This window comes from Grammomys surdaster, unplaced genomic scaffold, assembly GCF_004785775.1.
Source record: "Grammomys surdaster isolate TR1022 unplaced genomic scaffold, NIH_TR_1.0 125951, whole genome shotgun sequence".
NCBI lineage: Eukaryota > Metazoa > Chordata > Mammalia > Rodentia > Muridae > Grammomys > Grammomys surdaster.
Window position 1 is genome coordinate 2,526,192 of NW_021620772.1, and position 15,833 is coordinate 2,542,024.

General features: G+C 41.6%; 1 protein-coding gene across 6 annotated transcripts in view; it reads right to left on the reverse strand.

Moving 5' to 3' along the window:
• The window catches only part of Nfib (nuclear factor I B), a 213,029-nt gene that overhangs the window by 164,325 nt on the left and 32,871 nt on the right, over nt 1-15,833 (reverse strand). The gene's annotated exons all lie outside the window — the stretch shown is intronic.

Genomic DNA, 15,833 nt, shown 5'->3' on the forward strand with positions numbered 1-15,833 from the left:
AGTTCCCCGAAAAAGGAAAGGGCTAGTAGTGAGAAGGCTGTTGTAGACTTTTGTCATAACCTGTAACACGGTTTTGTTATTTGTACAGCCTCTAAAATAAACTCGGTTGAACAGGGTGTTGTTTGGACGTATGACATACAACGTATGGCATATGATGTATGACATATGACTGAGGTGTGGCTCGCTCCATGCCACCTGAATAGTAGGAAAGATTTTGTCTCAAGAAGCTTTGAATTTGGCTGTCTGTGAAGAAATGGCTGAGGAAGCAGAGAAGTCCAGATTTTTCCACTTCTAGCATTCTCTTTCCTTTGTCTAACAAAATAAAACTTGCCTTTATTTTTCATAGCCAGTTACTTTCTATGTATTTATCTATGGAAAAGAGATTGTGTTAAAAATATTCTAACATAATTTGATGCAAAACTATGAGGGGGAAATAGAGTCTTACTCCCAAAAGGCTTCAACGCCAACAGCAACACAAAGAGGCAGGACACAGGACTATGCAGGTGACTGATGGGAGACATCCACCAAAGCAACGGTAAATGCTCCGTTACTGTGAACACAAAAGGTCAAGTTCCTAACTGGAGAGTTCATGAACAAAAGGAAGACTGAGCCCCAGATAGATGAGGTGCTGCAGTGTGTGGTGTCCCCATCCTCAGAGTGAAGTGTCTGCAGTGTCAGGCATGAGGTGCCCACTGTGTGCCCTGTCAGTGGTGTGTACTGTATGTGGTGTTCCTGCAATGTGCAGTGTTCATGGTGTGCAGTGTCTGCAGTGTGCAGTGTCTGCCAGAACCTTCTATAGGTGTGTGGTGTCTTCTATGAGTTTCCCCTTGGGGTTTGGGCAGTGATTTAACTCTCATCAGGCCTGCTGCACAACTAGCTACTGACCAGTGTGTGCATCTTAAAACAGGCAGGAAAAAATTAAAGCAGCCTTAAAAACTCCCAGCTCAAGTGAGAAAAACTGATTTTACTGACACAGTGTAGAAACCTTCCATGGTTGTCAAATGTAATAACGGGATTAGAGTTTTGTTTTGATTTATTCTGATGTACAAAGGAAGAAAGGAGACAAACTTCAAAGGTTTTGCCTCTAGTCCAGACTTCCGGCCTTAGGGAAACTGATTTCCACTGAACATTCTAGAAATAAAGAAATGGCCACTTAAAATTAACCAAGAAAACAAAAGCAAATCCATATTCTTACTAACACCAGATATTTGTTAAGTTTCAAAATGTCCAATGTTGTTTTTCTCTCTTCTCTGCTCCTAGAATAGGTGGCCCTGTACATTCCTGGCTTATTCTGCCAGTCTAACTCACACCCGTTCTTAGATCTAAGGATTTCTCCATTGGGGTCACTTGTAGTTTTAACTCACAAGGATACATCAATAAACAGTGTTCTAGGCAGAAAGAGACTAAAGGAAGACAGGGAAGAAGAACACACCCCAGAGGAGCGCATACTACCTGAGCATGGAGAGGGTAAAAAGAACATTTCTGTGGTTTCTTTAGGAAACTGAGAAGAATCAAAGATGAGTGTACACATCCCTGAGGAATGCCTGGGATACAGGACAAGAGACATTTGCACTAATCCTTCAAGGTCTCTGTTGGGCTCTGCCCTCTCCTGTATTAATTACATACTTTCTCTTGGATCTGTTCTTATTTTCAACAGACCATAATTCTAAGATATAGAAGAGAAAATGATTTCAAACATTCTGAAAGATATAACTTTTTAAATTCCAACTAGAGAACGTTCAGCCTGTTAGAAAGTTAGAAGGAAATGCAAACCAGGCCGGCCAGGGCCTAACCACACCTTAAAAGACCAAAAAAGAGAATTCTCTCATCAACTTTTTTAAAAGTCAAGTTCCACCATTCTCGTCCCTAACACGTTCCTGTACCTGGAATCCTTTCATTTAGGAAAACCCTTTCCAAACAGCAGCCTGATCACATCCAGTTATGATCAATAATGTTTCAAGAGTAGACAGACAGACGAGTAGAAAACATGAAAGTCCCTGCAAGTCTATGGAGAGAATAATAAGTCAATGAGCCCTCGGATTAGAGGGTGTTCATTTGAGTGAGGTATGCCCACACTATAGAATGACCCCTGCACTGAGATTCAAGGCAAAGGTGGATTCCTCCCACGGAAGATTATAGATCATAGGAGATCTATAAAGATATCTATGGTGCAATAAACAGTTGTGTCCTCCTCAAATCGACATGTTGAAGCCAGCCCCAGTGCAGGTAGAACAAAGGCTTTTTTTGTATTCAGAAACATGGCCTTTCTGGAGGTGATGTGGGTCACAAGAGTGAAGCCAATACCTCAGGGCTAGTGTTCCCCTAAGGAATACCTAAAAGCTTACTTGCCACATCTACCTCGTCACCCTTTGGAGACACAGGGAGGAGGGTGTCAGCTATAATAGGCCAAGAAAAAGCACCTCAGGTAGACATCTCATAGACTTCCATTCTCTCAAGGTGTGAGGAAATCTTTTCTGACATTTTAAGTCACCAACCTCAAGTTGAAGACTTTGGTGGGTTAAACATCCATTTCATAAAGGATACACATGCACCTAACATCTCTGGTACAGAATTTTCTTGCTTATGGCCTGAATTGTAGTTTCTTTACTCATGTAACAAACATGAACTGAGCTCAGTGCTGCACACTGATCTAGATACTTCAGACACTTCATTCTGTACAAGTCCCCACTCAGTACAAAAAGCAGGCTCAGTTAGAAATGGGCATTCTTACCATTCTGTGAGAAGTCAATGATGGAGAACATAAGGTTCTGCCAGAGCCTGAAGGAAGAGGAACAAGCAGCCTAGCCAGTAGGAGAAATAGCTTACTGAAACTCAAATGTCTCTGCTGGACCCTAGAGGATGAATCAGAACTTTCTTCTAATGGGTAAAGAGTGGGACACAGACATGCTGAACACACAGGTGTGGCTCAGTCTCCGACAATCACTAACCATACACTCTGACAAGGGCCCAAACTCTCCCCAACAGGCCCACCTCCAAGTCTTCTGTAACATCCAGCTCTGCAATCGTCATACCGTCTCCCTTGACCTCTGTTCTATTCTGTTGTGTTTTGTTTTGTTTTGTTTTGTTTTGTTAGGTGACTACTTAGCTACTCCAGTAGGTCGGTCTATCATTTCCATAAAACCAGTCATGATCTTTCCCTCACATCTACTCCTCCCCTGGCATTCCCTTGCTGGTGACAGCATCAGTGTCCGTTCAGTGCTGGGACTACTGTCACTTTCACTGCCTTTTGACCTCCTGTCCACTCACCACCAAGTCCTGTTTCGTAAGTATCACCAGAATCTGCATTCCTGGGACTTCTGCTCTCAGGCCGACCCTAAGCATCAAATCAGAGAGATGACTGGTTGATTCTGAAAAGTAGAAACTTTATGTTGCATCTAACCAAAGACTGCAATGATCAACTAATTCAAAATGAAATAACACTACAAGCAATAAAGGCAGAGAGACAGAGAAAATTCTATCCCTGGGAGAGAGAGGAAAGCAGATGACTGAACATAAATTTTCAGCTCGGAACTTCCTAGCGCACAGGCAAAAGAAGAAAACAACATTGATTCCGCAGTTCTCATTATGGGAATCAATGGTAGAACAGAAACATGCCAACTTATCAGAAACTGCAAATCTGTTTCCTGGAAGCTCTGCTTCAGAGAAATTGATTGCAGAGAGTTGAAGGGATGCTAAAACAACACGATAGCAAGGAGGGGGTTCTTTAGCAATGAGCAAGGTCTTCTAGCATGAATCTTTTACAAGTAGCGTGTCTCTTAAACATGCCTGCTACAGTTAAGCCTGCCCATTGGAACAGAACAACTCATCAAGGGCAGCCTGCAGTAGGGGAACATGGGAAGGGCTTCTCCTACATAGCTTTCTCATAGGTAAGAAAGGGGGGACTTTCCCTGCATGGTCCTCTTAAGTGCAAATGCTTTACAGGGACCACTGGGTGGGTGGGTGGGGGGACAATATTCACACCGTGTCACTAATTAGCAGAAGCATTACGGTACTCGGTTCCCTCTCACACTGGCCTAAGTCACTTGCTCCAAAAGGTCTCATTTTGCCGGGGACCCTGGCTGATGAAATTCCCCCAACTTCAGCTCCAACTCAATCCACATCACTGTTTACTCGCTGCAGGCTCCAAATTAAAATTGCTCGTTTATGAAATGGCTGATTTGGTTCACTTTCCTGCCCCAGTAGACAGCTAAGTGCCCCTAAAGCAGACAAGGTATCTGTCGTGTACAGTACTGAGTAGAATACATTTGGAAACATCACTAGCATATAATAGGTACTCAATTAAAATGTTCTTAATAAAGGAATGGATAAACACATATCCTATACTTATAAAAAGAGAAGACAAATGACAGAATTTGTATGAAAATGGTTTAAAATCTTATTGACTCCTATCTCACCTTTTTCAATGTAACATGGATTTGCTCTCAGCTCGGTCTGCTAGAGAATATATAAGCCACCTTCTAGAAACTACTTAATGGAGGTTGAATCCCTCAGCAACCCTGGACAACTTTCAGTATGGCCTTGGACAGCTTTCCTCCACCTCCTCCAAAAAAGAACTCTATGACCACTCAGAACCCATGTCCTCATGCAGGATACTCTCCCTAGTGACTTACCTCCATGCTAACCTTAGCCTATAAGATCTTGGGGCCTCACAGGTTTGTCACATCTGATGCTCTTTCCTCCAGGTAAGAACCTTTGTTAGCTTCCTGTGGCCAAATGAACTGCTTCCTCTACACTCCTACAGAGCCCTCTCCGCTTGAATGGCACCGTCTACCACCTGTTCTGTATGAGTTAGATGGCTAGTTTTACACTTGTGTTTTTATTGCTAAATTAGATTATAAACTGTTTGAGAACAGGGCCCAACACTTTATTGTTCTTTATACTTCTCCAAACTTTAGTGCAGTCCTAGGTATGCAGTGGGTACTAAACAAATGTTGGATTAAAAAGCTGAGAACTTATAAACTATAAATAATAAAGAGGCACTAAGCCTGAAGACCAAGGTAGAAGGCTGGAGAGATGGTTCAGCCATCAAGTGCACTGGTTGTTCTTCCTGAGAACCCAAGTTCAATTCCCAGCATGGAATTGTGACATGGCTAGTGACAACTGTCTGTAACTCTAGTTCCCAGATATCTGACACCCTCATACAGACATGCAGGCAGGTAAAACACCAATGAGCATAAAATAAAAATAAATCATTAAAATTAAAGAAGACCAAGGTAGAGTAAAATTATATACTATGCAGATTATTAATAGTCTGTACTTGATATATTAGTGATTACTACCTAGAGTTGTTATTTAAAAAAAAATCCTGTGATCCAGCATTTTCAAATGATGACTTATGTGGCAAGAACTTTGCTATGAAAAGTATTGACAAGTGCTGCCTACTGACTGAACGGACACTCTCAAATCTGATGCCCCACATACTATAGCTCAGTCCATGTATACTTCTAAACATATTTGATCAGCATTTGCCAATAAAAAACAATGGGAATTTTCTGGGGCTGCATGTGATATGAAATATTAAATATTTTAGTACATTGTGCTACCTGGAGACATCTTCTACCGTTAAGCCCAAGGATCTGGACTCTCGTTGGACCCACTCCCTGGTTTCTTTCAGAACTGCTCCCAGCAAGATTCCATTGCCAAATTAAAAAGCTTTTCCTAAAGTACTACCAAGAATAAAGAGGGCATTTACCAGATCCATCTGTCAGGCTATGGAGCAACAGAAACACAGACTGAGAAGAAAACATGCGCTGAGACATGCATGTTCTGACCATCTACACACATGACAGCCGTGTTGCTGAGAACTTACGACGTGTCAGAAATCTAACTTTACAAAGAAAAAGAAAAGCTCTTGTGCCAACTCTTCGACATAAAATGGGTTTCATGATCAGTGTTGTCATGCTTCTGTAAATATGCCTGTAAGTACAACCTTTGTATAAAAAAGAAAATACTAAGATAAAGAATCAGGGCCAGTGAGATGTCTCAGCAGTTAAAGGTGCCCACCACCATGCCTGAAGATCTGAGTTTGATCCCTGGGACCCATGTGCTAGAAGGAGAGAACCAACCACAAGCTGTGCTCTGACCTCCACATATATACCATGGTGTGTTCTCCTTAAAAAGAAAAATCAAACACATAAATGTAATGTTTAAATAGAATACACAGAACCAGATACATTCTTTAACTACGGGATATCGACCTTACTTACTCTTATGCTAGCAAAATCCTAGTCACACTCAAACCAAATACTGACAAAAAAGTCTACCTTCTCAGGGCCTGTGAGTTTTCTTTTAATCCTTTAATTATAAAAACAAAACACAACAACAACAACAGCCTAGAGAAGGAAAGGGAAGCTTAAGTGAAGAGAACAAACACTAAGCGGCGAACTACACGTATTTGTTTAATTTTACATTATACACTTTGAAGGGCAAGCTCATTATTTATACAGGTGCTGCCTGACCTCTATCCTGTGATATCTTCATTTTAACCCATTAATATGCACACCATAAACAACAGAAAAAAAAAACTCACATGACCTCACACTGCTGTCTCAAGACAATTGCACTTTCACCACTAAGTAAATGATGAGATGACCTGGTGTTGAGACACTACACCTGTCTGGATAAGAGAAAACAAGACTTTCCCTCCAATGAGAAGAAGAGAAACCCTGGGCAGAGCTACTGTCACAGTTATCCGCTATTTGTCATTTCAAACGTACCTGTGCACTTGGTGCAAACCTTCCAGGAAGCTTTTATGCCCCTTACAGCATCATCAGTTGCTTATTGCCAAGGGAAGGACTTTTCCCCCTAGAAAGACGATCTGCACACACTAATTTGAAAGACAGGGTAGGCATGCAAGTGTTTTAATAGCCCATTATCAAAAATTATCCCTTGGCTATAAAATCCCCAGACCATTGGCTTGAGATCAGCTCAAAGAAAAATGAGATTACAGAATTTAATCTAGTGAAGGGGAGTGAGAGATGAGTTTTAAAAAGCTTTAAAACACACACACACACACACACACACACACACACACACACACACCCCAGAGAACCAAAACAAGATCTGCTTAGATTAAAATCTTCCACACATTTACCTCATACAAAGCTGACAGATCTCAAGATTCATTTTAACTCTGAAAAGTGGTTACTTTGCAACATTTTAATACAGAATGAGGAATGTGCAAAGAAAAATTATAGAAAGGGGTGATGGGAAACAGAACAGCATTTTGTCTTAAGTTTGCACAACCTAATTTAGAGCAATAAAGGAGAAACCTGTGTGTTCTGGTAAATGTCACATCCATTACATACGTGGATAGGTATGAAGCATAGTCTCCGTAGGCCCTTCAGAAATTGCACACAGCCGCCCTAATGCAAACCAGGAGTCTCAGACTGCTGGATGAATGGTCCCATGTGGATATTTGCAGAGGGTCCCCTTGCCCACCCCACCCTCGTTTGTGTATTCCAAAAGGTCACAAGCATGGAGGTGACACATATGACATAAAGACACCTCCCATCTGTCTCAACCTGGCAAGGACAGTGTCAGGGTCCTAAAGAACCACCCCCCCTTCTCCCTGCAACCTCCACTCCCTTGTTTCTCCTCCCCCTTTGCTCCCCCTACTCCCCTCCCCATGAGCATCTGCCTGGCCCAATCTCGCCTGGGCCAGCTCCAATAACAACATCTGCTTGGCAGCTTTTCAAGCCCACGGATAGTTATCTAACTGAGGCTTTTGTGCTGTACTGTTTATTCTATGTGAAGAAATGCCTCCTTAGTTGAAAGAGTACTTTAGAAACACTGTGGCGCTATTAGCAAGTGAAGCACAGGGCTAATAACCCCCACCTGCTCATCACATTATCTATGACATCTGAGTCATTATAACTCAGAAAGAAAACACGACTGCAGCTCTGTCACATGGAGGAATAAACATGTATTACGACCAGGAAAAAAAAAAATCAGACCAAAAGATTCAGCTGGACAAGACACACTTCCACCTCTCAGAGACTGGAATATGGATCTTGTGCCATTCAAAGGGATCCCAGTGAAAAGGAACTCATGCCTGCCCACACGGCCACATTGTTGTTCCATGGAGCAAAAGGAGATAAATCCGTGCACAGGGAACCTCGGGGGCACACTTTAAAACTCAGCAAGAATTTTGTTAAACAAACCAAAATGTTCTCCAGAGCCAAGCTGCAGAAAAAAATATACTGTTCACAATGAATGTGACCCCATATCATTCTCTGCTGTCATCCAGGGTAGAAGATGTTTCCCTTTAGGTACACTTACATTAAAATGTACATTTTAGATACACTTTAATGATGCTAATACATTTAGTAAGAGAATACATTACATACAAAAAATAAAAACTTGTCATGAAGTTCTTGCATTTCTTAAACATGAGTAGATAAGAAAAACATTGCTGAAAGGCAAATACCAATCAGTGGCCATAAAAAACTAGCATTTGAAAGTCTGAGATCTCCCAATGCAGTTCATGGTCAATAGTATCTCATACCAGGAACCCGCAGCCTTTCATTGTAAAGTCTCAACAAACCTACAATAGCTTCTAACATCTCATTCTTCTCCATGTGTTGGTGAAACGTATAACTAGAGCACATTATTTCTAGATAGGCTAGCTCCCAATTTTGGATCTTCTTCATGCCATGATTTAGAAACAAACGTGTCATTTTACCATGTTGGCTTAAACTAAACATGAATTAATTAATAGAAAGATGACCACTAAAAATTTTTCTTGGCTATCAATTTTAAAGGGAATCACAACTGCAAAATATTTGCATGACTCACAAATAGTTCTAATTTTAACATGCTCCTGTTGAAAGTGTTTGCACCTCTACTTTGAAGGCCTCGGCCTCCTTTTCTAACATCTTTATAACAGAGACAGCTCTTTAGGTTCTGGAAAAGCATGTGGCCACTGTGCTAATAGCATTAGCCTCTGCCCTTTCCACTTTACCTCCCCAAAATCCACAGGTGCAGCAGCAACCAGCTCTTCGGGGGGGGGGGGGGAAGATGGATTAAACTTGTTATAAAAAGAAAAATCCAGAATAGTTCAGTTTAATGCTCAACAACATACAATGTTTCTACCTCCTTTAAGCTTTTTATATCAAATGAAAGCGAATCTCAGGAAACAACACAGTTGTTTTTTCCTCTCAGCAAAAGACTTTTGTGTTAGAGTCCAGCTCTGAGAGTTGATTTATGTAAATATGTTACTTAACCACAACTCAAGATATAAATCCAGAATAAACACGACAATGGGAATCCTGACACTCCACTTTGCCAACCTGGAAGATTTAGTCAGCCTGGACGAAAAGTGAATTACGGTTATATTGAAAGTGACAGTTCTAAATCAAGAAAAGCAACAGTGCCAGCCCTGGCCAGGGACGATTTCAGTAAGCAACCAGCAGTGTTCAGAGGCCTCAGCCTGTCTGAGAAAACATGTCTACTTCCAATAGCGCTGCAAGACAGGGACTCTTCTCAAACGAACACCTTGTGATTTTCCCCCTTATCAACCATGTTCCTGTAGGTACCTCACATAGTGAGGCCCAAATGGGCCTGAATTCTATAAGACAGGAAGGCCAGGTCCAAGGGGGCTAGCAGCCTTGAAGAGTTAATGACTGAAAATATTCTCTGTCTGAAAGTAACTTTCGAATTGCTTTTTAACAATTGGTTTGCACAATTATTAAATTCCTTTACTATGTTTGGTATCCCTAGGAAACACAACTGAAGTATCTGGCAACAGACTGTTGTGTGTTTCCTCAGACACATTCACACACAGAACATGGCTGTGCTGATCAAGTAACAATGAACAAGAGGTCTGTCCAATCCTTAAAGGGAAAGAAAGCACTTTGTACAAATAACTCTAAGCACATATTAATGTTACTCTCAGGCTGAAAGTTCTAAAAGCATGCCAGAACGAGTAGCTGAGACCTAGCAGTTCCCAGGTATTCTCGCTCAGTCCCAGCACCCATCTCTACCACTTCCTGCACAGCGGTATGTGGTCTTGAAAATACAAATGTTCATGTTTCCTGAATCTGAGCTGCAAAGGAAAAGTCCCCTCCCTGGAGGCAGAGTGCCAGGATTTGGTGCCTGACCCAGTTCACCACAGTACAGCAGAAGGGCGTACACCAGGACCAAGCTCAGGGAAGCAGCCTCTGTTCTCTCCTCTGAGGCCCAGAGACGGATAAAGTTCTGGTGCGAGATCCAGGCCGTGGGCAACATTATCTGCAAAGTATGTTAGGAAGTATCTTATGTGGACAGTCACAATTCTGCAAGGCTAACTTGGAATGTCCAAATGTCTGATGCTCCTGCATATCTCCTGATCTACAGGAAGGATAGGAAGGGAAGAAATGGCGAATGCAAATACTCTTTTTCAAAAATTAAAATTTTTTACTGGTAGTTCTTCCTATGCAATCTTACTCTCTCCTTCTCTGGCATCATTTAGACACACATACACATGCATACAAACACATGTATGCACACACAAACACAGGCATATGAACATGCATGCACACACACACACACATACACACACAAAGACATCACGTAATACAAAGAACAGTCTTCTGTAATGTATTTCAGAATCTCTCAGTGGCTTAAGAGGTCAACAGCCAAGATCCCCCCAACTGTCAGAAGGGGTGCCTTCTGGGAGCTCAGCCCTCACTCCTTATTCCTAAATAACTAAATTTACTTCTGTGCTGGTCTGAGTTGCTTTTGTTCAAGCTCAAGGAAGAACTGTTCTTTCAGAAGGTAAGGAGCGGTCTTCACTTCCTTTGTTGCACTACTGAAAATTTAGGCTTGAACTTAAAAAGCAAGACATCTCCGGCATGCTAAGGATAATACTATTCTTGAGAAATACATACCAGGAGGCACAGGAATTAAGCCTAAATTCATAGAGGGAAGTCTGACCTGTTTATAAAGGTAGGTACTACACTGGTCTGACAGCATCTAAAAGAATAATAAATAACCTTGCAAACACACAAGGAGGAAGCCATGCCTGCTCCCTAGCTCAAGGAACTGATTTTATGAGAAAGCCAAATGAATGCAGTGAACTTTCTGAAAACATTATTTAGGTAAGAGATAAATAGAGTATTGTTTTCTCGATCACTGTCTCATGAGGAAATCAACTCTTCCTGGAGAGTGAGTCTGACAGGACCTTTGATTAAAAAAAAAAAAAAAAAAAACAAACATGGGTAAAATGTCATCAAAGTCTGGTTCAGTAGCCTTCAGGTGGATGGTGTGGCCCTGTTGTTGATCCTTCCAAGGAGAACCATTTCCTGGGGCCTAGATCTCCAGCAGGACCCCTCAGTTCACAGAAAGGCAACTCTGCCTGTGTCTTATACTTAACTGAGTACTCCAGAACTCACCATTTCCCATTTATCTGACGTCAACTTCTTCCTCAGCCAACATTCACCTCCTCTTATAAGAGAACACACTTGAATTCATAATGGTTGTGGAGTTTTGGCGACTGTCAATCTCAAAGTTGTAATAAGAGAAATAATAATAATGTATGGTTGGAGTTGCAGTAACCAATGAAAAACCAGTATGTGGTACATGGCTGGAAGGCTCTGCCAGGACAGGAAGGCTCATTAGCACCTCCTGAGCCATCCCATTCACCCCCATGATCTTGAAGGATAATGTCTGTGCACATAAGTGAAGTCCTCAGTCTCTTAATTCCAGTTATATGTATTGTTCGAAGAGACAGGATGATGATACTCTCCTCCACTGTAGACCAAGAACTAAACTTCTGCAGGAGAGGGAAATGTCACATTCCCAGGCAGCTTTGAAGTACTGTTAAAGGCAAATAAATCAGGCAACCACTTTTCTCGCCTACCCTTAGCTGTCTCTATTTTTATTTTACTTTTGTAAATTCAGTAAACTTCATTTCTCTAATACTCATATGCCAAAAGCCTAAAATCAGGTGATGTTCAATACCTTGCCAGCACACACACACATACACACACACACACACACACACACACACACACACACACAGAGAGAGAGAGAGAGAGAGAGAGAGAGAGAGAGAGAGAGAGAGAGAGAGAGAGAGGGTCTCTCTTAAAAACTATGGGAGGGGGAAGGCAATGGTGGTGTATGCCTTTAATTACAACACTCAGGAGGTAGAGGGAGACTGATCTCTGAGTTCCAGGCTGGTCTACAGAGTGACCAGGACAGTCAGGGCTACACATAGAAATCCTGTTTCAAAAACTCAAAATAACAACAACAACAATAATAAATAAACACAAAACTATAAAAAGAAAGAACAAAAATATTTTGTTCATCACCAAAAATAAAGAGTCTGTTAAATGTGTGGCCAGCTCAACCTATGACCCACTAGAGTGTTCTGCTACGGAAGATGCTAATAGCACAGGCTCAGACATTGCAGCTCTTTATTTTTTTAATAAGCATAAACGTTGTACTACAGCTCCACCCAGTATCTGATTATGAGGCAGCCGCAAGATAGCCATATATTTTCTTTGAATTTGAGAATGTCCTGAAAAACAAGACCACAGACAGAAAGAGACACTATTCTTTAACTTTATTATGTATATAATGTTTTCCCTGCTTGTATGTCTGTGTACCACATGTATGTCTGATGCCCCCAGAGGCCCAGAAAAGGAAGTCAGATCCCTGGAACTGGAATTACAGGTGTTTGAAACCTACCATGTGGGTGCTGGGAACTAAATTCAGTCCTCTGGAAGAGCAGCCAGTGCTGTCATCCACTTAGCTACCTCTCCAGACCCAAAAAATATTCCCAACCTACATCTCTAGACTCTATTGAGTGAGGTATTTAATCACTGACTCAGTCCTCTTTCCCACTTGTAAAGTTGGAAACAAATATTAAGTAACATGCTTTAAATGGGCAAAAAAGTACCTGGGGGTTTTATTCGGGTTTGGGACAGGATTTCACCAGGTAGCCCAGGCTAATATCAAACTCATGATAATCCTCCTGCCTCAGTGTCCTCTTTTGCTTATGTTACAGGCATGGCCCACTAGTTGCAGCTTTAAACCTACAAAGGAAAAAGCCTACAACCAAGCAAAAGAAAACGGGTTTGTGAACTTTAGGAGGGAGTAATTTGTCAGCTTAAGTGTTTTCTTCATGGTGTTATGAAGTTTTGCTTACTCTGAGTTGCTATTTAAGAAGTGTGTGTGTGTGTGTGTGTGTGTGTGTGTGTGTGTGTGTGTGTGTGTGTGTGTGAAAAACTGGTATTCAGCTTTCTTTTGCTTTTTACAGTTCAGAATTTTGGAGGGAAGTCCTCTAACCCCTAAGATATGTGTAATACACATGGTTTGCTAGAATGATTTATTCTAAACATCTCTGAAATATTCAGAACACACACACACACACACACACACATTCTTGAATCATTAAGTCATTTGGAAGAATCTCCAGAAGTGTGCTGAGGCATGTTTTTGGTGTTTTGCCAAATTATGTGCTTCTGTTTGTGGCTTTCCAATATGGATTAGACAGACGCACAAGCATGTACAATTTGGCAAGTAGCGACAACGGACTCCTCTGATTTTAGTAATTTAAGCTTTCCATTAGTTATCATAGGTGAAAGAAAGAATTAACAACACCTTGTTTGAGCTCAGTCTTTGTATCCCTTTGTCATCCATTCTTGTTCACTTGCCATAGATTAGAAACCAAAGGAATCTCAGATGTTCTCTGCAGATGTGAAGCACAAGCTTTAGACAAGGAGTTCAGATGTCAAGTGCACTTCAACTAGAGTCTGAACTTTTGTGCTCTGCTGTTCTAAAGCTCTACCCTGCTTCTCTGACTTCCCCTGTGCTGGAGCATCCAGTATGCCCTTCCTTTTCTGACTAAAAACAATGGTAAAAAATATGTTGAGAGGAAAAAAAACTCACTTGAGAGTTCTGTTTTTAAACAAAAGTGCACTTCTCTGTGACAAAGTGACCAGAGAGGAATTTCTGTCTCCACAGTCTGCTCTTGCTTCCCTCCATCCATGGGGCAGCACCTCATGGCCAAGAATTTTGCTGCTAAATTGAAAAGAAACGCTAAAGAGGAGTAAATCGATCATTCTGCCACAATCAGAATCAATATATTGATCACGATAGCCAGTCCCCCTCTTGGTCACCCAGAGAAAGCCAAGAGAAGTTCAATTGAATTGTACTGTTTGACATTGCCTTATGTGGTTGGTAAAATTATTCCTGGTACTCAATACAAAGGTTCAGGGGACCCAGGAGGTAAAAAGGACTCTGACAGTGGTCCATTGTTAAGAGTTTCCTGTGTGAAGCTACGGAAAGAGAAGTTCACACAGATTCTTGTGTCACAGCACTGCTAACAAGATGCACACATCCAATCAGAGTCTAATTTTAAGTCCCCAAAATTGGGCAGTCCAGTAGCCTGAAATGTAAATATAAATCAACAAGCAACACTCTGGTCAGGGTGTGTTCTCAGGCCATCTCCAGGGCCCAGTAGAAAGAGCTGAGTCCCTGGGTGGGTACAATCGGAAACATTTGGTTTGGAGGTTAGTGAGCAAAGCATGGGAAAAGGCAAATTGGGGCCTAGATCAGACACTCATAAGGAACATGAAGTTTCACCAGCTGCTAAGTAGAGGCGTTTAGAACTCTGTTTCCACTGTGACTCTCTGGAGAATGAAGAGCAGCAAGTGAAAGGCAATGTTCCAGTCAGGACGGGAAGCTACATCTCACCTGCAGCTCAAGTGTTCTAGTAGCAGCAGCCTGCTCTGCTTATGAACTACACGCACACTGACGGAAATGTGTTAACTCAGTTTAAAAGGCCTTTGTTAAAACATTTAAGATAAGTGAAAACATCCAAAATGGATCAATATATCAGAAGAACTATGTTTTAAACAAGTGTTAAGGATAAAGCATATTTCTTATCCTTAGTAATTTTTTCAGTTTTGTGTGTGAGGGAAGGAGGGAGAGAGGGAAGAGAGACACGAAAATGTACAGTCCACAGAGCCCATCGATACATATCATAGAGATGTTTCCTCAGAAAAATTTGTACTACTTTCATTTTACATAGAATAAGAAGGAAGCAGACAATGGGAAACATTGGAAGCCAGATCTCACAAACTTTACTTCTTCAATAATAACACCGTGTCTACTTATCCGTTGTGTCTACTTACCTTTAAAGCTTGTCATCCTGAAACCTAGAAATCCCACTTTCAGTTAATATATACATTCTTGAAGCTGTATTACCCTCCCATCACCGTGCACATAAACACATTGCTTAACACTAAGAGAAAGAGTTTATGGAATCTTGCCTCAGATCAAGGCAATACCAATCAGACTACTTTGCATAGAAGGCAGCTTGGAAGGTAGGACTTCAAAGAAAGAGTTCCTTTAGCAAAGACGGAGGAGGAAGAGGGGGAGAGAAGGACGAGGGGAATGGGAGGGGGCAGAAGGAAGAGGAGGAGGGAGGAAGAAGAGGTGGGAAAAAGGAAGATGAGAAGAAAGGAAGGAAGGAAGGAAGGAAGGAAGGAAGGAAGGAAGGAAAGAAAGAAGGAAGGAAAAAAGAAAATAAAAATGAAAATTAGTTTCTCATTGCATGTAATAAACTTCCAAGGGTCGGTATTTCTGTCCACAGCATGCACTACTACTGGTCTGAATCTGATTCTTACAACACACACACCTTTCACACTCTCAGTTTGCTGCCCTACTATGAGCTGGCTGAAGAGGCCATCCTGAACCTCATTGGGAGGTCCACTATCCCCAAAGCTCCCAACTGGAACCAACAGTCTCATAATGGCAAACTCAAGAGGAAAGAATGGTACCTAGACAGCTTCTGGGCTTGGTTTTGTTTTTGTTGTTGTTGTTAC